Below are 27,481 nucleotides of genomic sequence, written 5' to 3'. Positions count from 1 at the left end.
ATTCTGTGGAGTAAAGAGAACGCACACGTAAATAAGATGAAGCTTTGTTGTAAAATCTGAAGTTGGTTAGTCATTACATTGTGATCTAACCTGATCTAAACAAGGCAGTGCACATATGCCATATAAGCTTTTTTCTCTTCTAAAAATATCTCATTATCATCCACAGAAATAGTTAAATATAGATACTTTGTTTTTATGGCCTTTATTTCTGAAACATAAAAGGTTTTATGTTTCTAATCCCTAGACAGTTTTTCATGGTATTTCTATTTATCCTGCAATCTACTTTCAAGCTATGTTTGGGGGAAGAAAATGCAATGATTTCAGGAGAGTATAAAATGTTTTTCAATTATGGTGAGTGAATTCTGGGACTGTCAGAGTCATTTAGCTCCTCTGATCTTAGACAATCGCTCTGCATGACCAGAGTTACTCAGGTTGGGTTTTTACCCTCTTGGTTTCTTTTGAATTCTCTGTTGTGGCTTTCATTTCCTTTGTGTTTCTCTATTGTTTATTGCAGTCAGTTTCAGCTTCAATGGCATTTACCTAGACTGGTTTTGTAGCAATAAGGAATCACTTGAGTAAAGGTTTTCCAACATCAGAGTTTCATTAGGAGGAAAAGTAAAAACCTTGTAGTCACTCCCAATGACCTCAGGGTGGATTTGGATGGAGGACCCTGACGTGAAACAGCAGGGTAAATTTCATGCACATTCCTTCATAAGGCAGGGTGACTTCATGGGTGTGCAGCCTGTGCCGGCACAAAGGTCACACTGAGAAGAGCCTGTCCTTGGTCTAATGCTCTTTTGCCATCATCTTGTAATTCTCAATAATTTTTAAACAATCCTGTAAGGCTTATGAAGCTGTGGATTTCCCCACCTCCAGGCTTGAGGCCACATGATGCCTCATCTGCTTAGAATGTCACTGCCTACTTCTCCCCTTGCTGGTGAACTCGTCACAGCTCATGGGTGATTCTCTGCACAACTTTTCTTTCTCTTTTTCAGGAAGAGTTAGTCACTCAGTGTCTCTGTGTTCCCATGACAACACATGCCCACTGCTGGGATCACAGATTCTATTCCACACCCCATGTGCATGTGTGACTTTCTATCAGTCTCAACCGTGAACTCTAGGGCATGGATCAAAACTGACTTTGTCCTTTTGTTTCTTAGGACTAGTTCCTGACACACGGTAGTGCTCTTTCAATGTGTTATCATGAGGAAAACTTCAGCGAGCGTTCACACTATGCTGGGGCAGTATGGAGTTTTCATTGCCACTGTGCATTGCTCTCTGCACAAGATAGCACTCTGTCTCCCTTCTCCATGATTTCAGAATCCTCGTGGATCTTATGATGCCCAAAAAAGGTCCCTTCCTCTGGTAAGCCTTCCTTAAATTGTCTTCCTCCTCTGTGGTTTCTCTATACACTGTAGATAAAAATTCCAGTTGAACAATTTAGTTTTATTATCTGACACACCATGAATTGCTTAAGTGTGTTGCCCTTTCTACTTCAGGGTACAGAAGAGAAACGAGAGACCTCTAAGCTAACTGATTTTTCAGCATGGACTTAGATTGTCTGATTATATTAGTTTTATGGGTCCAGCTAAACTAGAATCCATATATATATATTTTCAGATGTCAAAGAGAAGTCTTAACTTTAAGATAAAGGAGTAGTTCACTTCAAGTCAGCAGGTGTGCTGATTATTATATTTAACAAAGTAAGTATCATGTATGATACATTGTATATTCTTGAGTCTATATCTGATACATTCTGTATTCTTGAGTACCGGGTGGAAGATCAGTTGACTGCATATGTTTGCATTTATTTCTGGGCTCTATGTTATTCCATGCTGCTTGTATTACTGTAGTTTTGAAATATATTTTGGGATTAGGAATTACAAGACCTTCCACTTTTTTTTTTTTTTTTTTTTTATTCAATGTTCCTTTGGCTATTAAGGGTCTTTGGTGATTTCATATGAATTTTAGAATGTTTTTTCTATTTCTGTAAAAAAAATGCTATTGAGTGGTTTTAAAAGAAAAGCATTACTTCATTTACTTCCCCCACTAGCCCTGTCTAATAGACACCACTGCTACCATTTCTAAGTAAGGAAACTGAACTAGGGAAAGTTGAAGATCTTGTTCAGTGTTACTTCACTGAGAAGCAGAGTTATAACCAAACAGATCCCAGGCTTTCACCAATACATATTTGTGAATTTGGGGGGCTGGAGTGGGAGTGGGGTGAGAGGTGGGGTGGGATGGGGCAGGGTGTTACTTGTGCTAATAAGTTGAACTTATTTTTGATGTTCAAGATTCAGAAGGCAAAACGCATTCTCAGTTAAAGGGTGCCAACTAATTCCAGTAATAATCCTTTACAAGTCTCTGCTTGCTAGAGAGTGTTAACTGTTTAGTAGCAGTCATTTTTAACAAGCCCATAACGCTGCCATTACATGAATTATACATGGCTTATAAAATGATTATTTAGTCAGTGGAAAATTAAATCCGTCAGTGTTTTCCAAATCTGAGCTAGGACATTCATCAGAAAAAACTGTTAAATTTTTAATCAACTGTACTGCGGTTGATGTAGCTATCAGCCTAAATTGCTCTTTCTCTGTCATTCCCCTTGTTGCAGAATATAGTGTAGAATTACCAGCTCTACAATGCTAATTGATTTTTTTCTCTGAGAGATTTAAGAGAGAGTGACATGCCATCCAGGATTAAAATAAAAAAGTTGCATGAGCTTCGAAGACACATTTCACATATACCAAGTGGTAATTTAATATTTTAGGTTTTTTTTATCTTTCTCCTTCTGACCCAACACTTCAAACCTGAGTCCACCTCTGACTGAAATCACAATGAATATTCAGACCCAAACAATAAAACTAAGAAATTATATAGTGTGTTAAAAGATGGTAAGGTTATAAAAAATAATGCAAGGAAAGAGGATGTCTATTTGTATATCAATAATATAGCATAGTAAAAGAGTAGATTCCCCAAATGCACAAGAGTGACTAACGTTCCCTATGAACAGATAACTCACTGGACATTTCTTTCAGTCATAAAGTGATTTAGACAGTTTCTCTCTTTCTTTATAAATCTCTCTCTCTCTCTCTCTCTTTTTTTTTTTTTTTGTAGTGCACTTGAAGTTCTTCTGATGACAATCAAGGGTAATTCTTATGTTTTTCTTCAGGGAAATGTATTTGTTTATTAGTAGAACCTTACACATTTGTCTTTGCCTCCATTAAAAGAAATATCTTCATAGGTAGACCAGGCAACAAAGGGAAATCATGGTCCTAAAAACACTGCTCTGCCTACAACTGTGTATCCGAGGCAAAGCCAGAAGTGGTAATCAAAAGAGTTCCCATCCATGCCCTTGACACAATGTTGTCAATCCCAGGCTCCAGCTAGCATCACGCTGTGGGTTTCTGTACAGTTCCAGACCCTTTCTGGCTTTCTCAGCCATGACTTATCTTTGGCAGTAACATGTTGATCTGGGCTAGTGTTTCTTAGATTCAAATGTGCGTGAGACTCACTGGGAATCTCACTAAAATATAGAGTTGCATTCAGGGATTCTAGGGTAGAGTTTGAGAGTCTGCATTTTGAATGTACTCCCAGGTAACACCGATACTGCTGTTCCTCTTTGAGGAGCAAGGATCTGTGACAACCTTCTAGCACAGAATCATCCAGGGTGAAAATCTTGGCATCAGTCCTGGGTCTGGACCACCATTTCGTATGTGGGGCACATACTATTTCCACAGGAAAGCATGCATCAGCATGGGGCAGCAGCAGGCTGAGCCAGCTTCCTGACTAGACCCTCTAAGAGGATGGCAGGAGTGGGGTAAGGGAGTAGGAAAGGGAAATCTGACATCTGTACACTCTTCCAGATAAAGCTCAGGGCATGATCAGGAAGGAGGAACAGAAGGGATTGCTGTTCCCACTTCTCCTTCCCTTGAGCTCTGGGGTGGGCTCTGTCCACCTGGAGGAAGGGGCCCTCATCCTCATGTGGAGAGGCCTTTCATATATGCTCAAGGCCCCTTATCACCTGATACCAACATTTTTGGTCCTACCGTAGTCTGAAGACAAACATTTACTCTTTCCTTAACATAACATGTACTTAGAAACTTCCATGCATGTGTAATCACTGTTCCCTCTAACTGGAGTATTCTCCTTTTCCCTCCCTGATGAGATCATGTTTATTTTTCTAGCTAGAGCTCAGATGAGATGCATACTCTGTCCCCTGTCTGGCCATTTCTCACACAGGTGGAAGTAACACTCCCTCCACCTGCCAGGCTGGGTGTTGTGGTAGTGACTTGATGGTTCTTCTCCTTCCCATTCTCACCAACCCCACCCCACTCCACCATTCTGAATTCTGGAAAGTGTAAATCAGATGATGGAAATCACCCCTTAAGCACCTCTGGCTCCACAAGTAGACACTCAAACACCTCAACAGAAACCACTCTCCCTACCCTAGTCTGGAAGTACCTGTGGGACATGTCCCCGACTGCCTCTGGGACTCCTCTCTATTCTTGGAGCCACCTCCTGCACAGAAGTTCTGGCCCACTAGTCTTCCATCTGAACTCGTAGAGAGATGAACTTGTTCCCACGCTGGTCATGGGCTCTTCCTGTTGCCCAGAATGTTCTGCCCCCGGAGTTTCACTTGTCCGGCCTCTTCTCATTCTGATCTCAGCTCACTGCATAAATCTATAGTCGAAGTGGCCTCAGGGCTCTCCCTGTGTGCTGTGGGGCATTGCTTCCATCACAGCCTTTATGGGATCCTGTCATTTTCTTGTTTGCTTCTTGTCTGTCCTCTTCTACCAGAATTACTAGCTCCCAGTAGAGAAGAGACTCTGCCTTCTCTGTGGAACACTGTATTCCCAGAGTCAAAGCAGGTGCTGGGAGGACTTCCCATAATCTTGGTTGAATCTCTGTGTGCTGAAATTACTTACCAAAATGGCATCCCCTTTAGAGAGAGACAGATCTGGACTTGAAAACCAGCTCTGTCCTTAACTAGATACTTAACTCCTCTAAGCCGTCGTGTGCCCATCGGTAAGGCAGAAATAATAAGTGCCCCACCCTTCCAAGCTGTTGTGAGAAGTAAAATCATGTAACACACATAAGATGTGGAGCACAACACGGCATACGACAAGCTTACTTACCGAAGCTGCAATTTCCATTCTTACCAGCAAGCCCTTTATGTACACAAGAGGAGCGGTCGGGGTCGGGGGATGCCAGAGGGAGTGAAGGCGCATGCCTCGGGACTCAGAAGGGAGCCTTGGCCTTCTCTCCTAGCTCCAGGAGATATCACAAAATATGTAATGTTTATTTAGAGAATCAGCTTGAAAGTTAGTAATTATCTGATTAATGACCCTCCCACCAAGGGCTTCTGTTCCAGGATGATGGGTTTAAGTGTATCTGGACTCAAGGGGAAGATTCTAACCTGCTGCTGTGAATGGTGAAATATTTAAAATTAGATGTATGGAGTGCTGAGGTAATTATGTGTGTGGCAAACATATGGCAGAGGCTATATTTCTCCTGCTGAAAGAAACAAGTCCAAATATGTAACGTACACACATTCTCCTTCCTATAAATACACAGATTGGATGATGCCGTGGCAACATTTTGTTAAGTACCAGAATCTCGGAGAAATCACTCGAAGCACGTTATCAGAGGAACAGATGGCCAGTGTCCCTCCTGGTCTGAAGGTATTTCTGGCTGTCATGTGATTATTCTATAAATAAACCCCACTGAGAGGCAATGGAAGGTAAGCAATCAGTTGCACTCTCTGACTTTAAAAAAAGAAGGTACTGCAAAAAAAATTAAAGGCTAGCTATTTTAAAGATAATTCTATCACAACACCTGAGACCTAAAAGGGATCTTTAAAAACCATCAAGACTATCTGATCTTTCTAGGGGAAGACTCATTGGATTAAATTCAGCTTGACTTTGGAAGACCCTCAGAGGACAGCTCCAAAATTCAATCATGCCATCTGTGGCACTGTTCTAAAAGTTTGATTGTGTAGCCTCTGCCTACCCAGATCCAACTCCCTCAGCTTCTTCCCTCCACAGCCCACTCACCCCAGGGACACATTTCAGGCTAGGCAGCCCACAGTTAAGTCTGTTTCTGGCCTCAGGTGGGGACTTGTGAAAGGAGACTCTGGTAACTGGGATCTGAGTATCTGGCAGGTGATTGTATTCAATAGTTTTTTTTTTTTTTTTCTTTCCTTCCTTTTCACAACTGTACAATGAGACTTGTTTCATTATTTTTATTAGATGGGATGAAGATTTGAAGTCCAGGATGTTAACTATTTAACCAACGTGACAAAGGTAGTAATTGGAAATGAGAAGGGTTCTCTGCCTCCTTGCCACTCCATTGGAGCTGTGTTGCAATCTTATCCTTTTTTCCTAATTCCTTATGCTCAGTACCTCCATGGAAAGCCCTTCCCAGAACTGAAAGGGCCACCATTGACTTTCTAAAGTAGAACATGACTGAAAATAGAGCTACCCTATGACCCAGCAATTGCACTACTGGGTATTTACCCTAAAGATACAAATGTCGTGATCCAAAGGGGCATGTGCACCCAAATGTTTATAGCAGCAATGTCAACAATAGCCAAACTATGGAAAGAACTAGATGTCCATCAACAGATGAATGGATAGAGAAGATGTGGTGTATACACACACACACACACACACACACACACACACAATGGAATACTATGCAGCCATCAAACGAAATGAAATCTTGCCATTTGCAATGATGTGGATGGAAATAGAGGGTATTATGCTGAGCAAAATAAGTCAGAGAATGACAATTATCATATGATCTCCCTGAAATAAGGAATTTGAGAGGCAGAGTAGGGGGTTGGTTGGGGGGGGAGGGAAAAATGAAATAAGATGGGACCAGGAGGGAGACAAACCATAAGAGACTCTTTATCTCACAAAACAAACTGAGGATTACTGGGGGGAGGGGGGATATGGAGAGGGTGGTTGGGTTATGGACATCAGGGAAGGTATATGATATGGTGAGTGCTGTGAAGTAGTACATAAGCCTGACGACTCACAGACCCATACCTCTGGGGCAAATAATACATTATATGTTAATAAAAATAATTAATAAAAAAGAAAAAATAAAGTACAATATGAAACTTGCCCATTTGTAGGTGAGAGAGAGCTGTCCAATGAGAATCCCTAAGTCTCTTTCATTAATTCATTCACTTATTTTAAAAAAAAATTTTCAACATAATTTAAAAATTCTTCAACCTGCGCAAGCTTGTCATTCTTTAAATGTCTCTATCTCTATTAGAATTGCTAATCCCCTCCCATTTAGTTACTTAAGCTTTTGAATCATAATTTGCAGGGTTGTGAAACAGAGAAATTACCCACCATTGAGGGTGGTCGTGATTATGATAAAGTGCTGTCTGATAAGGGCTTGAATCTTTAGCCTGTATGAGTACCCTTTTCTCTGTGTGCAGGATAAAGTAAGGTGTCGGCTTTCCTCACGTTCCTCTCCACCCCTCTTCCACTACATGGGGGGCGGGTGGGGGGAACGTGGCTTCTCTCCAGATTCCTAGGGTTGGAGTTGTAAGAATTTCTTATAGTTTAAGCTCTGTTGGTCTCATTCACTGATGTATGTTTAGCACCAGAATGGCAGTGGGGCCAGTCTCAAGCAGGTGCTTAATGGATTTTTGTTGAAAACACATATTGATAAATGGAATCTGAAAGTAAAATAACTTTTTCAGAAAATTCTCTGCTCATTAGTTTTTGTAAAAGAGAATTTTCTTCACACATTAAAAATGGCTGTTTTCCGGGGCGCCTGGGTGGCTCAGTGGGTTAAAGCCTCTGCCTTCGGCTCAGGTCATGATCTCAGGGTCCTGGGATCGAGTCCCGCATCAGGCTCTCTGCTCAGTGGGGAGCCTGCTTCCTCCTCTCTCTCTGCCTGCCTCTCTGCCTACTTGTGATCTGTCTGTCAAATAAATAAATAAAATCTTTTAAAAAAATGGCTGTTTTCCAATCACACTTTTATTTGATTTTTATCCTATCACAATAATTGTCTCAGGTATTTCTGAAGAAAACTGGGGTCTTGAAGCTGACTAATTTTTTTTCCTTATTTCCCAAATTCCCCTTGTTCCTGCATTCAAGGAATAACCAAGATCTCTAACTTAAAGATTTCAATGAAAGAGTAGCCTTTTATTTTTGTATTTAATTATAGAAATTGATAATTAAGATAGTTTTAGTTTTAGGGGGAAAAACAGTCCTATGTTAATGAAAGTGAACCAGAGACTTTTAAAAGACTCGTGTTTCTGTGTTTTTACAATTACTATTTGCCTTATGTGGAAAGAATGTTCATCAGTAGAGAATTTTAAACAATTCTGCTGGAATATTATTGGCAGAGATACCCTGTTTGCATACTTCTGGTTGCCAAGTTTGTTTTTTCCTCAACAATCAAATTTCCTTCTGCAATATTAACCATATCTCTATTGTTCCCTTTTGAAATCCCTTTGGCCCTGCAATTCACATTTCCTAGTGATACTTGGATTTTGGGAGAAGCAAAGTATTGGTTCTACCTAACGGCAGGATGTCACAAGTCCCAGGGATAAAGTTTTGGACAAATGGCAGTGGCCCTGACATTTGATCACTCTGGACCTTGGTTTCCCCACTGGTAAACTGTGCAAGTTGGACAAATGATTCCTCATTTTTTTCTTTAACATTATTACAAATGCCTCCCTGTCTTTTCTTCTATTAAAGATAACATATGTTCATGGTAGAAAAATAAGAAACTTCAGGGGAAAAAAAAAACTCATGTGAAATTATCATCTTTCTATTTATATATATCTATGCATATGTAAAACTGAATATGTATGTGCCCACACATACACACTCGCACTCCCACTCAAAACACATTCCTTATGAAAGCAAGTGTGATTGGTTATAAATGCCTTAGAGCCCCTTGGATTAATCAGAATAAACATTTCAACCCTGCTCTTAAAGCTGCTTGCTGGCTTTGTCATTCTTTCGGAAATAATTGCAGATTCATAGGAAATCGCAACAATAGTGCAAAGAGGTACCATGTGTCCACCCCTCACCCAATTCTATGACTGCAAGAAATCTGGTTCTCATCATGCACAATATTTAATCCTTATACAATCCTGTTGCACACATAAAGTAGTTGTAGAACAGCTAACCCATATCTCAACGAGAAACAATTTTACTGCATTACATTTGTGTGTTGTTGTTATTATCTTGCACTTTACCAAACATTTTGTTCAAATTCCATTTTTTGAAATTGTTTAGGTCAGTTCTTTGCTTCCCCAGCCCCTTCAGTGTGGTTTTGTTATTTGTCATAACGTGACTAACTTCATTTGGTGTTGTTTCTACTCCACTTTGCATCCCCCTGCATTCTGATTGATTTTAATGATTTATTTTGGGGGTTTGTGAAATATTCTTGCATTCCTAAGAGTAAGGGCTATACAAAGAGGTCCACCCAAAGAAGTGTCCCTCTCTCCTTATATCACCACTTGTTCATTCTCTAAGCTCCTGCCCAACCTGTTCTTAGCTATCCTTTGCATGTAACCAATCTTTTCAGTTTTTGCTTTATCCTCCCTGTTTAACTTTTGCAAAAAGTATGTGTGTGCGTTTTCTTATATCATCTTCTTTCTTATGTGAAAGGTAGCTTACTGTAAATATATCTCTGCTTTTTTCATTTAACAGTAACTTTTGAAAATCACATCCTATTAATCAAAAGAGATCTTCCTTTTTTTTTTTTTTTGTTATAGTTACATATTCCGTTGTGTGGATGTACTGCATTTTTTCACCAGTAATTCTTCTTTGAATGAGTATTTAGGTCATTTCTAATATTTTGTCAACAATGATGTAACAAATAATCTTGTGCGTATCCATGTGTATTCTATGCTGTAGATTCCTAGGAATGGAGTTATGGGCTCTGAATATAAGTGTGTAGGTAGTTTTGTTGGGTCTCGCCAAATTCCCTGCAAGAAGGGTTGTATTGGTTTGCATGTCTGTTAGTAAAATTTGAAGAGAATGTTGTCTCACAGTTTTAACAACAGGATGTATTATTCTATTTTTTAAATTGGTGTTATTTATTAGAATAATTTTAGATTCACACTAAAATTGAATGGAGAGTTCATATACTCTGGACCCCACACATGGGTGGCCTTCCCCACCAGCAATACCCCTCCCTGATCAGAAGGCTACACTTGCTACAATTGATGAACCTACTCTGACCCATCATAACCAAAGTCCTTTCAGGCTCACCCTTGGTGTTGTACATTGTATAGGCTTTGACAGATATCTAATGACATGTATTTGCCATCGTAGTAGTATATAGAATAGTTTCACTGCCCTATAAATTCACCATGATCTGCCTATTCATCCCTTCCTCTCTAGCCCCTGATGACCACTGATCCTTTTGCTGTCTCTGTAGTTTTGTCTTTTCCAGGACATCATATAGTTGAAATCACACTATGTAGCCTCTTCAGATTTCCTTCTTTTGTTTAGTAATATGCATTTAATATTCCTCAAGGTCTTTTCATGTCTCGATAGCTCACTCCTTTTTAACACTGAAGAATATTCCCTTGTCTGGATGTATTTTTTTTTGTCTCTTTGTTTTGTTTTTGTTTTTTCTTCTTCTTCTTCTTTTTTAATCCATTCACCTATTGAAGGATATCTTGGCTGTTTTTGAGTTTTGGCAATTATGAATGAAGCTGCTATAAATGTCTGTGCTTAGGTTGCTATATGGGAGCAAGTTTTCAATTCCTTTAAGGAATTGAAAGGACTATGACTGCTGGGTCATCTTGTATGAGTAAGTTTAGTTTTGTAGGAAAAACAAAACAAAACTACTGAACTGTCTTCCAAAGTGGTGGCACCATTTTGCGTTCTCACCAACAATGAATGGGAGTTCCTATTGCTTCTCATCCTCATTGGCCAGTATCTGATTTCTCAGTGTTTTGGATTTTGGCCATTTTAAGAGGTGAGCAGTGGTATTTTGTTGCTTTAACTTGGAATTCCCTAAGAACATATGCGTGGAGCATCTATTCATTTGCTCTTTTGCCATCCCTGTATCTTTTTTCTTCTTTGGTGGGGTGTCCAGGTCTTTCATCCACTTTTAAATTGTGCTGTTCTTTTTCTCACTTAAGAGTTCTCTGTATACCTTGAATAACAGTCCTTTGTCAGATACGTCTTTTGCAATATTTCCTCCCAGTCGGTGGCTTGTTTTTTTTTCATTCTTTTTACAGTATCTTTCACAGAGCAGACATTTTAAATTTTCATGAAGTCCAGCTTATCAATTGTTTCTTTTATGGGTCATTCCTTTAGTGTTGTATCAACAAAATCATCACCACGTCCAAAGATGGGGGGGTTCTCTTATGTTCTCCTCTAGGAGCTTTATAGTTTTGTATTTTTTATTTTGTTTATGATCGACTTTGATTTCATTTTTGTGAAGGGTAGAGGTATGTGTCCAGATTCAGTCTCTGCATGTGGGTGTCCAGTCATTTCAATATCATTTGTTTTCCTACATTTAAGCCTTTTGTCAATCTGAGAAATGAAAAATGATAATTCAGAATTGTTATAACTTGCATTTTTGATTACTTGTTAATTTGAAATTTTTTATATATTTAGAGGAATGTTTATTGGTTCTTGTGAATTGTCCATAGATTTTTTTTCTATTTTTCTATTATTTTTGTCTTTTGTCCTTACATTTTTAAGAATTCTTTATATGTTAGGCATCTTAAACCTTTAGGTATGGTACATGTTACAGATATTTATTCTTTTTCACTCTTGATTTTGATTATATTTTGTGTTATGCATTTTTATAAATTTTTCTGTAGTCAGTTTTATCAGTCTTTTCTTTATTACCTCTAGATTTTGAGTCATAATTAGAAGCTTTTCCCTAGTCTGAAGTTAAAAAGGAATTCACCCATATAGTTCATGCATGGTTCCATTTTTTTATATTTAGGTTCCTAATCCATTCAGAATTTATTCTTGTGTATGGTGTGATATGAATGTAATTAAAACTTTTTTTCCCCAAATCGTTATCCAGTCCCCCTACACCATGTATTTAAAACTCCATCTTTGTCTGGAGTTTGTCTTGATCACTGTGTTCCTAGATCTACTTTCTGCTAAAGAGTCCTTATTATTAATAGAAGTGACATCTTATACTTTCCTTTTGTTTTTGCTTGAAGAGTACTGTTTTACGTATGGAACTTTTGTCATCTGATTGCCAGTGAATGCTTTCTTCTCCTTAACATGGCAGCTTACCATGGTGTTCATCAGAAGGGAAGACTGTTAGATTCTGGGATGTCTTTTTATCTCAGCCCTGTTCTTTGGGTCTGCAAGCTGGAATGATGGGATGGGTGTCCTGAACACCATTTTCAGAATGTCCTTTGCTTTTCACAGTGCCATTGAAACCACCCTTCTCACGTTAGGAATCCAAGGCCCTCCCTGTGTAACAACACCCAATACCTCACCGTCCCTCAACAGTAGCCTATAGGTTGTTGACTATGGTGGGGATAGACTTATCGTCTGCCTTGTTAACTAATATATCTCAGGGTCAGGTACAGTGTCATACACACAGTGGGAAATAAAATAAATACTTTTTAATGATGATGGAATGAAAGACTAAATAAATGACTGTTGCATTATTGTTACATCATTTGAGGTCCCCTGTAGGAATAGCTATGATATCAGCTTCCTAGACATGAACCACTATTTCTTAGCCATATTTAAATCAGAAAAATGGTATCTGTGACTGTATGTTGTCACTAGAGATTAATGATCTGTGAGTGTTAATACTATGGTTCAGCTATTGCACAAGATTTCACTTTTATTAACTCACTTAATTCTCAGTACAACCCTACAAAGTAGGTATTTCCAGCCAGCTTCATAACAGGAGAGGGGGAGCTCAGAAATAAATTTTAGTGACTTGAAAAAGATGATGAGCTACAAAATGAAGCCAGGTCTTTGGGCTTCAAGTCCACTCATTTCTTGATAGCATGTTGAGAAGTGTTAAGATTCCACCCCCCCTACCACAAAATGTAGAATCTAGGAGAATATAATGATGGTCACAACTGCCCATGACCCATCCCCTTGCAATGACTGATGTGTGCTAATTTACTGACTATTTACAAACTGTTTACAAACTATTTACAAACTATTTCTTTAGAAGGTGTCAGAACTTCGCTGCTTCTTACCATATTATTCACATACCCTGTTCTGTAGCAGATAATAAATAATTCAGACTAAATTTGGCAAGAACAAATGTTTGTCCTTTCCCACTTTCTATTGGCTTGGGAGGAAATTATTTTCCCTTTTCAATTGTTTACTGAACAAAAATGCATTTACATTGTTTTCTAAGCCAGCTGTGTGATCTGGCCTATTTTCCCCCATTGCTTCGATGAATAAATTGTGCAAAACCGCCTTGTTCCTATAATAGGAGATCCTGCTAAGAAAACATTCAGTTAGACTCATACAATAAAGCACACCAATCTGACGTCTGGGTCAGATTTAAGAAATCAATTCTCCCCTGCTTCCAAAGAAGGCATTTTATTCTGGAGACAAACTATCATGGTACAACTTGGAAAATGAAAATCTTTATTTAGAACCACTCTGGGCTTTCTGATGGGTCAATAGTTGTGTTTAATATATGTAAAGATAGGCCAAGGGCAGTTTCAAATAATAATATTTTCTTAGTCAGAGATAACTAAGTGCCCCCCCATAACAACATGATAAAAATACCAAGCATTTGTCCAGAGCATTTTATTTCCAGCACAAGTAGTCCTGCATTTGTATGCAGCCATAATGCAGGGAAAGGAAGACTGAAAATTATTTGGATTTGGAGTTAGACATCTTAGGACCAGTTTCCAGCTGAATGACTTCTTTAGTCACTTGACTGAACCCTTTCTGAATGTGTAACATGTGAAAGCTTAAATGAGATTTGCACATGAGATCCTTCTATATGATCTAAAACATATAAACACAACACCTTTTATTTCTATCATTTTGGGGGGTATTTTTTGCTTCCCATTGACTTAGGTAGGTAGGTAAAGAGAGTAACACCTACAATAATTTACTTGTGACCTGAGTAGGAGGAGTCTTCTGGTTATGTCCATTTTGAAAGAAGAGACCTGCAATTAGAGAAGGAGGGAGCTCAGGTGTCTCTGGTCAGTCCTTCAACATTTTTCAAATATATAGGACTCTGTGATGAGTGTTATTCTAGGTGCTTGGAAGAGGTTGAAAAAGACCAGACTTACCCAGTTTGCCACCATTGTGGTGCTGCACAAGATTGAGGAACTGTTATTAAAGAGTAAATCTTAATTCCTCCCCTCTAGGCCTTCACGCTATATGGTGGCGGCGGGGGGTGGGGGGCGGAAAGGCTGACGTACAACTAAATAATTGTTACTGGTCTGACCCATGTCCCAGGCTTCTCTTATTTTTCAGATTCTTGGTTGAAATCTCCTGTGCTTCAATTTGCATAAGACCAAATTCACTCCTGAGTTCTTCTTTTCCTTACACCAACAGGCCAAGAATTATGGGATCAACTCCAAACAATAGGGAGAGAGTAAAGCAAAGCTCTCGGTCCACTTGTGGCCCTCAGTGTGGGGCTGTGGTTCTTTTGCTGCTCTGGACTGTTATCCTCTCTACCCTTTGTGTCTCTGAGGTTATAGGCCCCAGTACTTTATGGTTACTACTCTGGCTAACCCTCCTGCCCTGACTCTAACGCAAAGCCAGCTTGTGAGAGTCATACGAAAAGGACATCTGTCGTTCTGCCATGAACATCCAGGCCTGCACCATCCAAGATGACAGCGGCTTAAATGCAAGAACACTTCAAATACGGCTTGTCCTAATTGAGGTGCACTGTAAGTGGAAAATACACCCTTGATTTCAAGATTTAATACATAAAAAAAAAGAATATGAGGCATCTCATTGTTTTTTACATTAATTATATCTTAAGAGTAATATTTTGGATCCATTAGGTTAAATAAATTTTATGAAAATTATGTATGTCTCCTTTTACTTTTCTAAATGTGGTAACAAGAAAATTAAAATTATGTTTATGATTTCCATTCTATCTCTATCGGATTTTGCTAGTTTAGTTTTTAGTGTTTCTGGCTTACTTGGCCCACCCTTTCTTCTTCCTTGATGACTTCCCCTTTTGTGGTCTTTGATAGTCTTTATGCCTAGTGGCTTTCTTTTTTTTTTTTTTTTTCAATTTATTTATTTTCAGAAAAACATTATTCATTATTTTTTCACCACACCCAGTGCTCCATGCAATCCGAGCCCTCTATAATACCCACCACCTGGTACCCCAACCTCCCACCCCCCCGCCACTTCAAATCCCTCAGATTGTTTTTCAGAGTCCATAGTCTCTCATGGTTCACCTCCCCTTCCAATTTACCCAAATTCCCTACTCCTCTCTAACGCCCCTTGTGGCTTTCTTGCCACCATCCTAATTCATCAGACACACTTGCAAATCCTAGAAGAGAAAGAGTTCAGAATCTCCTCTCAGGGGAGTCCTTCATTCGTTTGCAAATTTACTGCCCCCTGCTTCAGTGTCAGCTGGGCATATCTAGGGGAATTTGGAGGGGCTATCTTGTCAAACCCCTCCCATAAGATAAGGATCGACTTGTCTTTCACTGAAAAAATCGAGAATTATTCTAGACATTTCTCTCAGAACAGAAACAAACAAGTTGCTGCTTGCACCCAGACTGGGGTACTGGGGTGAAGCTGGAAATGCTCAAAGTGGCATTATATATAATAGATATTGAATATAGTTAGATAGATAGATAGATATCTATAGATAGATATAGATAGATACAGATATCTGTAGAGATATCTCTATAGATATCTGTATCTATATAGATATCTATAGATAGAGAGATAGATACAGATATCTATATCTATCTCTCTCTCTATCTAAGGCTGCCCCAAAGGCAGACAGGTTTATTGGGCCCACGGTCCAGGTGATCAAAGCTTAAACTTGGCTATACTTCCCAGCTCATCCTTCTTGGTAGCATAGGAATTGGAAGAGCCTTTGGTTGCCTGATAAGCTCATGTGCTAGACCCTCAGCAGTGGTCTTGATATTCTGGAAGGCGACCCCACAGGCACCTGTGCACAGCAGCCAAACACCTTAATTCCCATGGCATAGTGGGGACACATGAATGCCTTGACCCCTCCCTGTTCAGGATTGCCCAATCCAGATTGAGTCCTCCCAGAACTGCTGTTGATAATGGCATGGACCAGGACCTACAGGGTGTTCTCACCAGTAAGTGGATGGACGATCTCAAAGGCATGCTCGGCAGTGGCATGGTCGTGAGCTGCTTGCTGTTTTTAAGGCAGTGTATGACCATTGCATTGGTAAGGTGTTCCACAGCAGGGCGATGCACCTTGTTGAAGCATTTGGCCGCCTAGCACCTTGCACTAGGGGACAGGTACTTGGCATCCTTCTCTTTCATGGCTCTGTAATCCTGAAAGGAAATGTCATTGATCTGTACCTAATAGAAGATCCACGTCCCAAAGAGTTTGATGTCACAGGTCTCCATGACTGCAGGTGCAGCCTGACGGCTGCACTGGGTCATCCTGAGGACACAGCTGGAGCATCACAATCAGTCAGTGTGCACCACACGCTGCCCTGACACAGGCAGGAAGAGGAAAGTGGCCTGATTTATATTGCAAGGTGGCAAGCCACCTGATCTGTTTCATTCTTACCATCTGTAAAATGGGCAATGTATTCCATGCCTATTTAGTTCAAAAAGTCCAGAAAATGGTTGGGAAATCAAATAACTTTGGGACCAAAACCAAAAAATAAAAATTTAAAAACAGTTTAAAAACTAGGAAATGAAACAATCATGTTTAAATAGTGTCACCTGCACATGAGCTCATCTCAGAGAGAGAGAAAAAAAATCAGATGATGGTATTAAATCAGCTAGAGATGAGGCATCCCCAAAAGCATCAGAAATGTGTGAGAGCTTCGGGCATAACCTGTGTGTGCCAACATCAAAGCACTGCCCACAGGCTCCCTACCCTGTGGGCTAAAACAGATGCTCTGGTGATCCCACAGCCAGACCACCATCCTCCAATAAAGCATTCTCCATGGTAACGAAGTCCTTAAATCTTTAGAAGGGTCTTAGTGTGGATTACAGCAAACATCTCAGTACATCTTTCTTAGCAAGGGTGTTGAAACACCACTGGGGTGAATTTTAAATACGTTCTTATTAACACATGCCTTCCTAGAGCTTAGAAAAAGCAGGAGGCACTCAGAATCCTCTCAGAATGTGGAACATTGAAACCTGGATGCGTTTTTCATTATGAGTGAAAAATATATGCAAAGTGGTCACCCAAGGGTTTCAAAGCCACTACGTTGGGAGTCTTGGTGGTTGGGCAGGTGAGTTTCTAAAGTAATTATTCTGAAAATGCTAGATTGCTTTTCAATCTAAAAACAGACACAGCTACTGTGTACATCCTTGCTAGCTCCAAAGGGCTGCGATGTTAAAAGGAGGTCTCAGTTATTTAAATGGGAATGAGAATGAGGAAAGGGCATTGACTTTATTACACTGTTTGGCTGAGAAATTCCAGGAAATATGGAACTTGAGGTGTACCTTCAATGGGTATTGAAGGTGGGGGATGGGTGGTGGTGGTAGAGAGGGGTGGTCCAAAACCCTGGGCTGAGGCCACCAAGGGATTAAAGGTGGATAAAGGAGGCCCTTCTGCTCAGAGCAGTCTGCTCCTACTGTATCTTTTTCTAAAAGGAGTCATTGAGGGGTGCCTGGGTGGCACAGTCCATTCAGCAGCTGACTCTTGATTTTAGCTCAGGTCCTGATCTTGGGATCATGAAATCATGCTCCGAACTCAGTATGTGTCTGCTTGCGTCTCTCTCCCTTCCCACTACTCCTCTCTCTTGCATGTATGAAAGAGAGCTCTCAAATAAATAGATTTTTAAAAAATAAAAATAAAAAAAAGGAGTCATGAAATCAAATCTGTGACTACGAATCTTAAAATGAAAATTAAAATGAAAATAGAAGTCCACTGACAGATAGTTAAAAGAACATTTCTTTTTTTTTTCCAATTTATTTATTTTCAGAAAAACAGTATTCATTATTTTTTCACCACACCCAGTGCTCCATGCAAGCTGTGCCCTCTATAATACCCACCACCTGGGACCCCAACCTCCCACCCCCCCGCCACTGCAAACCCCATTTCTAACAGCTTTGCTCATAGTACCAAAAAACAAATTAAATGTTCACTAATGGGTGAACATTCACTAATGGGTGGCATATTCGTTCAGTGGCATACTACTCAGTCACAAAAAGAGATGAACTATTGATAAATATAATAACATCAATTGATCTCATAAGCTTTATATTTGGACAATAGAGGTCACGAAACAAGATTAAGTATTATATTATTCCATTTATATGAAGTTTCAGAATAAGAGAAACTAAATTATGGTGACTGGTATCAGAACAATAGTTGTGTCAAGATGGGCAAGAAATGCCTGGAATGTGGTGTTAGGAGGGAACTTTGTGGAATGCTGGAAGCATTCTGTGTTGTTTCTGGGGTGGTGTTTGCACAAATGTATATGTCTGTCAAAACTCATCAAAACACATGTAAATTCTGCATTTTATTGTATGTAACTTATACTCCTATTCATAAGAGGGGCAGAAGAAAAAAAAGCCATTTTCCAAGTTTAAATAAAATTTCATCATATAACAGCCATTATGAGTTTATGGTTTCAATCTGATTTCAAGATTAATCCATACATGAATCTTCTCTCCTCCAGGCCTTTAATATAACTTCTGTTCTTCACTGTTTTCCTGGTTAGTGGGGTGAAAAGGAAAAGTAGCCTGAATGTAAAACAATTCCCCCTCTTTCAGATACCTAGTTTCAGAGCCTGTTTTAATGAAAATTGCCCTGCCATGAGTCCCTTAGAAACTAGCAACTAACATCTGAAATAGATAGTTTGGGGGAAAACATCTTGGATTATTCAAGTCACTTTTCCAAAGTGGTCAGCATCTAGAAGAAGCGTCTTTCATTTCAGACAGAAAGACGGTGAAGACAACATAGATTTACAGAACAGAAATTAACTGGTTTCACCACATACTTTTCCACTGCCTTGATAGTCAGTCAACAAATTTTAACCAGCCTCTGGCCTCTGTTAATTCATTATGGGATGCATACATAAGTCTGGATGAGGACCAACAGAAGTGAATTCTCTGTCACATACTTGACAATTTCTCAAATCTTAAGAAAGTAAGCAATCCTGGGTCAGTTGGTGTGAAAGTGTACAGTGGTCTCAAGCAGACACTAGAAGAGCATGGGTCTCATAATAATGATTAATTCTAATATTTATGCTCCAGTTTCTAGACTTTGGTGGATTCCTTTCTCTGTGTTGCAGTCGTAAGATGATATTGATGATGCTGATGGTGGTGATACACCAGATTGCAACCCTGTTGGCTACCAAGAGGAATGTAGGTAGCAAACTTACAGCCTCCAGAAATCTCACACTAGAACTTTCATCTTGTGGTTGGGCTTCTCTGCTCTCTTGCTCACACTGTCTGTGCTATGATGCCCAACTTCGAGATCCTGTTCCCTGTCTAAATGACACATCCATTCAATTTTATCTTTTTCAGGTCCTGGACATACCCCTTCCCCACCAGTGAGCCTTTTCTCTGCACCATCACACAATCTGTACATGCTTACTCTTATACTTGGAGGGCTCTATCTCACATGAATAATAAGTCCCTAATTAAAATGGACCAATTATCATTACATATTTTTTTCCAATGTTATTTAAGTGCATAGGAAACACAAAGCACTGTGCTTGACAAATGTAAAAACACACACCCATTAACAATGCCAATGCATTAATACATATGATGTAGGTAAAGATAATAAAGTTATAGAAAAACTATGGTCATGAACAACTGAATTTGTTAAAATGGCTATTATTATTGGGCGCTGGTTTTCAAAAGTTCAGAAGATGGCAGTGAAAGTTTTTTTTTTTTTTTTTCTTAAGAGCAATCATTGAAAGAATCAACTGACCTTGCACTTCTCTGTCTCAAGTCAGAAAATAAACAGGGAAAGTGTATCTTAGTGGTTTGCAAGTGATTCAGAGCAGGATGCTCAGCTATTAGAAAGCCATCGATTGGGCTGGAGGAAATGAGTTGGCTGCAGCATGAGATATAAGCCAATGTTCAGGATTGTGAGGTCAGGGAAGGGTGCCAAGGTGCACCACATTTCTTGGCAGGAATTCAAACTCATTGCTAACGGCCTGTTCTTATTCTGAATTCAGGTTTTCTAGCCTTTATAAAACTCTTACTTTGATATTCAATTTTTTTTGTTCAATCTCTCTTTTGTTCAATCTTTCAAGATTCTTGATATTGGTATAAAATCTTCCTCTTTGATTACAGTTTCCAAACCCTCATTTTTAGGCTAAAATTAATTCACTGCTTTTAGACTGACTATTCTTTTAGACTGACAATCAACATTGTTCAAAGACTCTATTTTCAGAAATATCTCTCACTCTAGAAAATAAGCAAGTTTACCAAGAGTGATACTCAGTTTAAATATATATATATTTGTGGTTCAAGAATACCAAAGCCATTAGCTGCTCTCACCAGACTGCTTCAAATAAGGTATATTGGAAAGAGTCATGGCTGAACGGGAAACCAGCAGACACAGTTCTATTCTGGGCTTAACTTCTGTGTGACCTTGAGCAATTCACTCAATTTTTCTGCAGTTCAGTTTACTCAGGTTTAAAAAAAAAAAAATTGGAATGATAATGCCAGGATGTTGTGGAGAGTCATCAGATTAGCAAGACACTCAGGACCCTTGAGACACAAACTAATGTAGAAGTAGAAGATAGTCAAAACTTGGTTCACAGCAATGCATCTGAAGTTTGATGTACCATATTCTCCTTTTCCATTTCCTCACAGTTTTCAAGCTCCATGAATTATTCCTTTCAAACACCCTATTCTATTTGAATTGTTGCTCAGTTACAAATGATGGGATACATGTATACTCTAGTGAAATCAATTCATTTCGATTCAACACAAGATTGAAGGAATATTTATAGAAAGTAGATTATTAGTTCAATGATAATCCATAATCCCTCTAATATTTAAAGAGTCTCCCAGCTTCTCTCTTTTTCCTAACCATGAAGAATCTAAAGTTGTTTTACTAATACCACCTCTTATTTGCCAAGTGGTTACTAGATGCTAGGCGCTCTGCTCCACGCTGTGCTTGCCTTAACACATATAGTCCTCATAACTCCATGATGAGTGTCTTACTGTCACATATCTTCATTATAGACTAGAAAATGGAGTAAAGACCAGCACCAACTCAGAATCACTCAAGTTGGCAGGAGCATAACTATCTTTTGACCTTGGGTCTCTTAGCTTCTAGCCAGTAACTGATACTTTCCCCAAACTCGTGATTATCAAAAACTTTTGAATATTTGACACGCTCGTTAAAGAGGCAGAGTACTGAGACTCACATACAGGTTGTCCTGATATTATGGCTTGTTTGTATATCAGAAACACATCCAAAGATGGAGTGTGAGGTGTTCTGGTGTGCATTCAGTGAAGACTGAGGGTCAGAAAAAAAGACCTGATAGGAGCTACTAGGAGGCCATCCTGTTGCCAGGTTGAGGTAAACAGGTGGGTACAACAGACCTCACAACAGTTATTGGGTGGTTAAGCAAGTGTGACTAGAGTCACAACCCGACTCTTACCCTGGTGAATGGCAATGGCGGACAGCAATAGGATGGTCATGAGAAGTCAGGATTTCTCATCCTCAGCACTATGGGCATTTTGGGTCTGATCATTCTTTTTTGAGGGGATTGTTCTGTGCATTATGGAACATTTAGGCAGATTCATAGTCTCTAACCACCATAAGCTGGCCCTCACTAGTAAAAATGAAAAAAAAAATTTTTTCCAGACTTTGTCAAATATCCAAGGGACTAATCACCCTTGCTTGAGAACCACTATACTATGTTCTATCAGATAATTAAGGACATCGATGAGGTCCACTATGGAAGTCCATTTTCTTCATAACACTTCTTACTTGAAAAAGATCTGTACAGAATCCAGAGTTCATTGAGACCCATTCTTTGTTCTTAATCCTCTATATTCTATTGGTGGAAATACCACGTTTACACGTATAGTAAGAAAATAAGATATCACTGGCTGGAAAAGAGGTTCCAAGGTCTGTGTGTACCCAGGGCTGGTGCCCATCCCAGACTCTTAGAGAAGCCCATAGGGACTGGGGTAGCCAAGAAGAGACAGGACACTAGTCAGAAATGAAGCCTGAGAACCATGATTTGGAATAGCAGCAGCAGCTATGGGAGGTGTTTTAGTGACAGGGCTCTGCTGACAGGGGCACATGCTTACAGAGAGCATGGGAGAAGGGACGTGAGCTGCCATGAGTCTGCAGGAGAGACACCGCTATGGATGGGCAGACACAGGAGTACTATGAGCTGAGAAGGAAGCAGGCCCATGGCAGGCTGGGAGAAGTGTTGGAAGACGAGCCAGTGGAGGCAGGAAAGAAAACCACTGCGGGGAAGATTTGTTTGGAAAGGAATGAAAGCTACAGCCCGAGGGTGAAGCAGAAGAAAAGGAAAATTGAAGCTGACATATTTACAGGATGGTTCCAGAGCAAGACAGGCTGGCTTATATAACACGGTGAAGGTGTAAAAGGCTGTGCAGCCTAAGTAATGGAAGGGCTCCCAAGTTACACACGACGCCGAGAGTGGGAGGGCAGGAGGTGCCTGACTGGGGCTCTGGCTTTGGTTGTTGTAAAGCGCTGAAGGAAAGAGTCACAGGGATGGGTCCTCCTTTCTTGCTGGCACTTCCTTGAGGAATCACAGAAATGATTTTCTGCTAAGGTGTTTGGGAGCCAGATGGCCCTTTAAAACATTGACCTTTCACAGGCTTGTGATGAGTGCTGTGCTAGGAAGAACTTTATTAACTGTCTCTCTGGGACAAAGCAAAACACAGCATTCTAATTTGTAGTGTTCTCGGAGTTCCGTGATGTAAGTACTCCCACGTGGCTAATTTTCAACTACCATCCAGAAGCCACTGAACAGGGGACTGTGAGGAGGTGTGTTCAGTGGGCTCTTGCTAGTGTGTGCAACCGGTTTTGAGCCTGGGCTGGCTGGCTTCAGCACACCCTTGTGCTCAGTCTCCTTGAAGTCACGCCCTCTGAAATGCCATCTTCCCAGCCCCAGTGCCTTGCCTAAACCTTTGGGCAGAATGAGAACTTTTCACGTGACCACTTGTCACAAGGTAATAGTTTCTATCTTTTGTGACTTTGTATCCATAGTTCCACTTCAAATGTATGGGAATGTTACATGCAGGCAACAGAAAGCCAACTGGAAGGTGGTAGGATAAATGTAACCCACCCAAGATTTTTAGAACAACAACAGCAAAATAAACTAATAGGGGAAAGGGGGGCAAAAAGGAAAAAAAAAAAAAAAATGGCTCCTGTGGGCAGAATTTAAATCAGGAGCTTTTGCTGTTTAGTTCTTTGGGGAAGACTTTGATTTCTTGTACCTGGATGGACAGAGTAGCAGCTGTTTTTTTCTGTCGTGCTCAAGGAGTCTCAGGGTGATAGACAAAGGCACTTCCAGCCTTCAGCAATTTGCAATCCTGATAGGGGCTGAAGAGGGAATAGTTTCTAGCCTCTGAGAAAGGGGCAGGGGACAGAGAGAGGGTGGCGTGTGTGACTGAATTAACTTTATCTGGCTCTCTTGTGTCCTTCCACTGAAGTTACAACATGAGACCGAGACACACTGTGGAGATTTCCAACTTACAGAAAATGAACTCGGACAAAACCTTCCCATGTCCTTGTCTTTTGGTTCTGGTTCATTACAGGGATACCAGGAATAAACCTTCATGCATTAGTGTTCTCAGCTAAGAATCCAAGTGGCCACACAAGTCTGGTCCAGTTACCTACAGAAAACTCTTTTGAGGGGTATTTTTAATAACACATTTTCATGTTAATTTGTTAAAAAAAAAGAAAAGAAAAGAAAAAAGAAAGTAAATGATGGAGGGAAGAAAAGAAAAAAAACCTATAACCCAAGAGGTGCATATGTAATTCTGTTTTTCTTTCCAGCCTTTTTTCCCCCTGTTATCTTTCTACTATGTTATCTTACTCTCAAGGTGTTTAGAACAATGAACTGTGATACCCTCCTTTTGTGAAGAGATATTAATAGGTAAATGCCAATGAGAGAAATAAACTTGTTAGCATACCCCTCTTCTTCCCTTTTCTGTCCCTGGCTCTATAAATTAAATATAGGAATACAGGCTGGTGCAAAAAGCCAGAATATTTAATTCCTTAATTTGAACTCTAAGAAGGTATGTGGGTTGGAGAGCTCGCTGAGAAATAAGAGCAGAGCTTTTTTGTTTGTTTAATAGCTGGCTGATGTTGAGTTACCTCATTAGGCCCATGCAGGTTTAATGATGCTTTGCTGAGGGTGCACTGGTAGGTCCCTGCAGAGGACAAGGAATTGTTTTCCTTGAAGATTTCTCAGGCAATTGTAACCTCTTCTCTGTAATTGCCCCATTCGGCTTTGAAGCTCTTTTAACAGCAAAGGGCTTTCCTAAATGTGTGCATGTTTGGCCCACCTTCTTTCCTCCTGCTCAACCCTCAGTGAACTTTCTTGCTGGGGAGCTTATTATTACTTTCCAAGGGCTCTGCACTCACGGGTGGGGTGGTGGGGGATCATGAGATTTCCACTGTTTGCCCCTCACAGCAGCTGTCCCGGTGGTTAAGAATGGGGACAGTCTCTGGCATGTTCAGGATTTGACAGTCTACCTGGTGCTTTCAAAACCATTGCTCAGTGTATCATCACTCCCCTGGGAAGGAAACAGGAGGGGTTTTATTGGAGAGGGGGATAGAGGGGGTAGGGGATAGTGGCAGAGGAAGAAGCAGACTCCCAGCTGAGCAGGAGCCTCATGCAGAACTTGATCCCAGGACTCTGGGATCATGACCTGAGCTGAAGGCAGGTGCTTAACCAATTAAGCCACCTGGGCACCCTAGCATTTGTCCTAAACTCTTCTCATCACTGTGCTTTGCTCTCCTTTCCTCTTTTGTTTCCCAGAAAGAAGCCATTATCTATTTCAACAATACCTTTCCTGGTGGAAGATTTTAAAATGGCCTTTTGTAGCTGTGGTTTAGTAGCACAAATATGGAATTACTTGCTTGGCATCATCTATGTAATCTTGGTGCTCCCCTTACCTACTGATGTTAGATGATGGGTCAGATTTGCGACTCAACACAGCATCCCTGGTGCCTCAATGACTGGGAGACCTAACCCAGTGCTGGTCTTTGCAGACTAGCAAAGAGGGAGGTTTCCAAGCACAGTCCCATCCAAAAGCTCAAAAAGATGACATCATCAGATCAGTCCTTTGGGAACAAATGCCTCTGAATTTAGGTAAAAGCCATATTTCTAGATTATTCCTCAATCTCCCAGGCTAGCAGCAAGCAGATGTACTATTATGGTAATAGAACTATACTGGGCTTGAATAGAATTGGATTGGGAAAGACATTTTTATGGGCAACGAGATTTATAAATTTTCATGAAATAAAACAAATAACTTTCTCCTTTGAATTGAGCTAGAAATATTGCAACTTCTACTCCCATGATCCATCCGTACATCAGGAAGTCAATATATATTTTTTTCTAATATTTGACAAGACACTCACTGTCTTATCCCTGACAAACCCAAAGAGACTTTGCTGAAAGTTATTTGTGTCAGAGAGGTGGGGAGAGGTGTTGAGGGATTCTGGTAATAGGAATCATGTTATTATTCCACTGCAAATGAGCCTCAGAGCGATTTTCCTGATGTTCAAAATTGGTCAAGAGTAAAGATGGAATTTGAATCCAATTCCTCTGATATCAGGCTTTCTAACTCTGAATCCAATTTTCTGTCCTCTCCAGCCCTGTTGCAGCCTGCATTGAGAATGTTCAATAAAGGTTTGCTGAACGGGATTGAATGGAACGGCAGGCCAGAGGGAGTTTTAGATCTGCCTTCCCAATAAAGACAATTACCTCTCGACCAGATTCTCAGCTTTCTGTTCTGCCTCTGAGTTCATTTGATAAGAGACTTGATTTGGGCTTGTTTTAGCAGATAAGTTCAGTTAATATTTATTTTAGGAAAGTGGGATTAGTGAAGATAGGTGGGGAATGAATTATACATTCTCTGAGCAACTGAAGGTCGTTAGGAAAACATGCAGCTGCCAGAGATTTCCAAGTGAGACGAGCACAGAAAGGGCTGGAGGCAATTTCCAAATGTTCTGGTTTCTATTTATTGGAATCACTTTGGAAGTGGTGAACTGGACGACTGGGCTGTTAATCCAAATAAAAAGGAACTTTTTACAAGGGAAAGTCACCCATCTTTAAATAAGGAGAAGACAGCTCCTAAGGTTGGGAGACAATGAAGGCAGTGGGACTGGGGGAGCCATAGGACGTTGATTATTTTGTGGTGTCAGTAAGTAAGTGTAAGGAGCCAAGAAGAGGGGGATGAGGTAGGGAGAACCAACTCAACTAGCAAAACAGGCTTTGACAAGGGCAGCCATTCTAATGCAGAATCCAAAAACTATACACAACTCATTTTGAATAATATTAACACTGGGCTAATATTATTCTCTCCAGTGGGACAATCTCCCATAGAATAAAACTGGAGGTTGAGGTTAGACAAAAATAACACTGAATAGGTCATCCTTCATCCTCCTGACCCATATCCCAGGCACTGTGCTAAGTACTTTGCATGAATTAGCACATTAAATTAGCAGTCCTATATGCCGGGGGGGGGGGGTCAGGGAAAGCACACAAAATTTACAAAATTTACAGACATCTGGGTGGCAGATTTGGTTAAATATCTGACTTCAGCTCAAGTCATGATCCAGGGTCCTGGGATCGAACCCCAAGTCAGGCTCCCTGCTCAAAGGGAAGTCTACTTCTCTCTCTCCTTCTGCCCTTCCACCCTGACTTGTTCTCTCTCTCTCAAATAAATAATTAAATGAAGTCTTTAATAAAAATGTACAGATGGGGATACAGTGCATGCAGCAGAGAACAAAACTGTAATTTAGAAGTAAGCAAGTACCAGGACTGTCACTGACTAGTTAAGTGACCTTCTGCATTTCACTTAACCCCTCTGAGTCTCTGCCCCTTATCTAATATGGACTTAATGAAGCCCAGCTCTGAGGTTTGACATGAGGAGTAAATAAGACAATGCATATAAGATGCCTGGCTCCTGCTAGACACACATTTAAATAGTATAATGCTATTTCTATGCATCATTAAGGATTTCATTCTCCTTAGAGAGCCTGTGTTCAGTTTTCCTCATGAGGTAATAGGGTATCATCTTCTGTCTTGTTTCTTAAGTGTTCCACAGAATTTAGATGTTTCATCTTGCTTCCTGGAGAACGCTAAATATCAATGGATTTCTTGAGTTTTCAGTTCCCTATTTCCAGGCTCCACTCACCC

At 40.2% G+C, this 27,481-nt stretch overlaps 1 pseudogene; it reads right to left on the bottom strand.

Annotated features, from left to right (window-relative positions):
* Positions 1-15,959: 15,959 nt before the first annotated feature.
* Positions 15,960-16,571, bottom strand: LOC122890226 (annotated as a pseudogene).
* Between the last annotated feature and the right edge of the window lie 10,910 nt (positions 16,572-27,481).

The sequence above is a fragment of the Neovison vison genome, chromosome 11, assembly GCF_020171115.1.
Source record: "Neovison vison isolate M4711 chromosome 11, ASM_NN_V1, whole genome shotgun sequence".
NCBI classification, from domain to species: domain Eukaryota; kingdom Metazoa; phylum Chordata; class Mammalia; order Carnivora; family Mustelidae; genus Neogale; species Neogale vison.
This window is presented reverse-complemented; position numbering and strand designations above follow the sequence as displayed.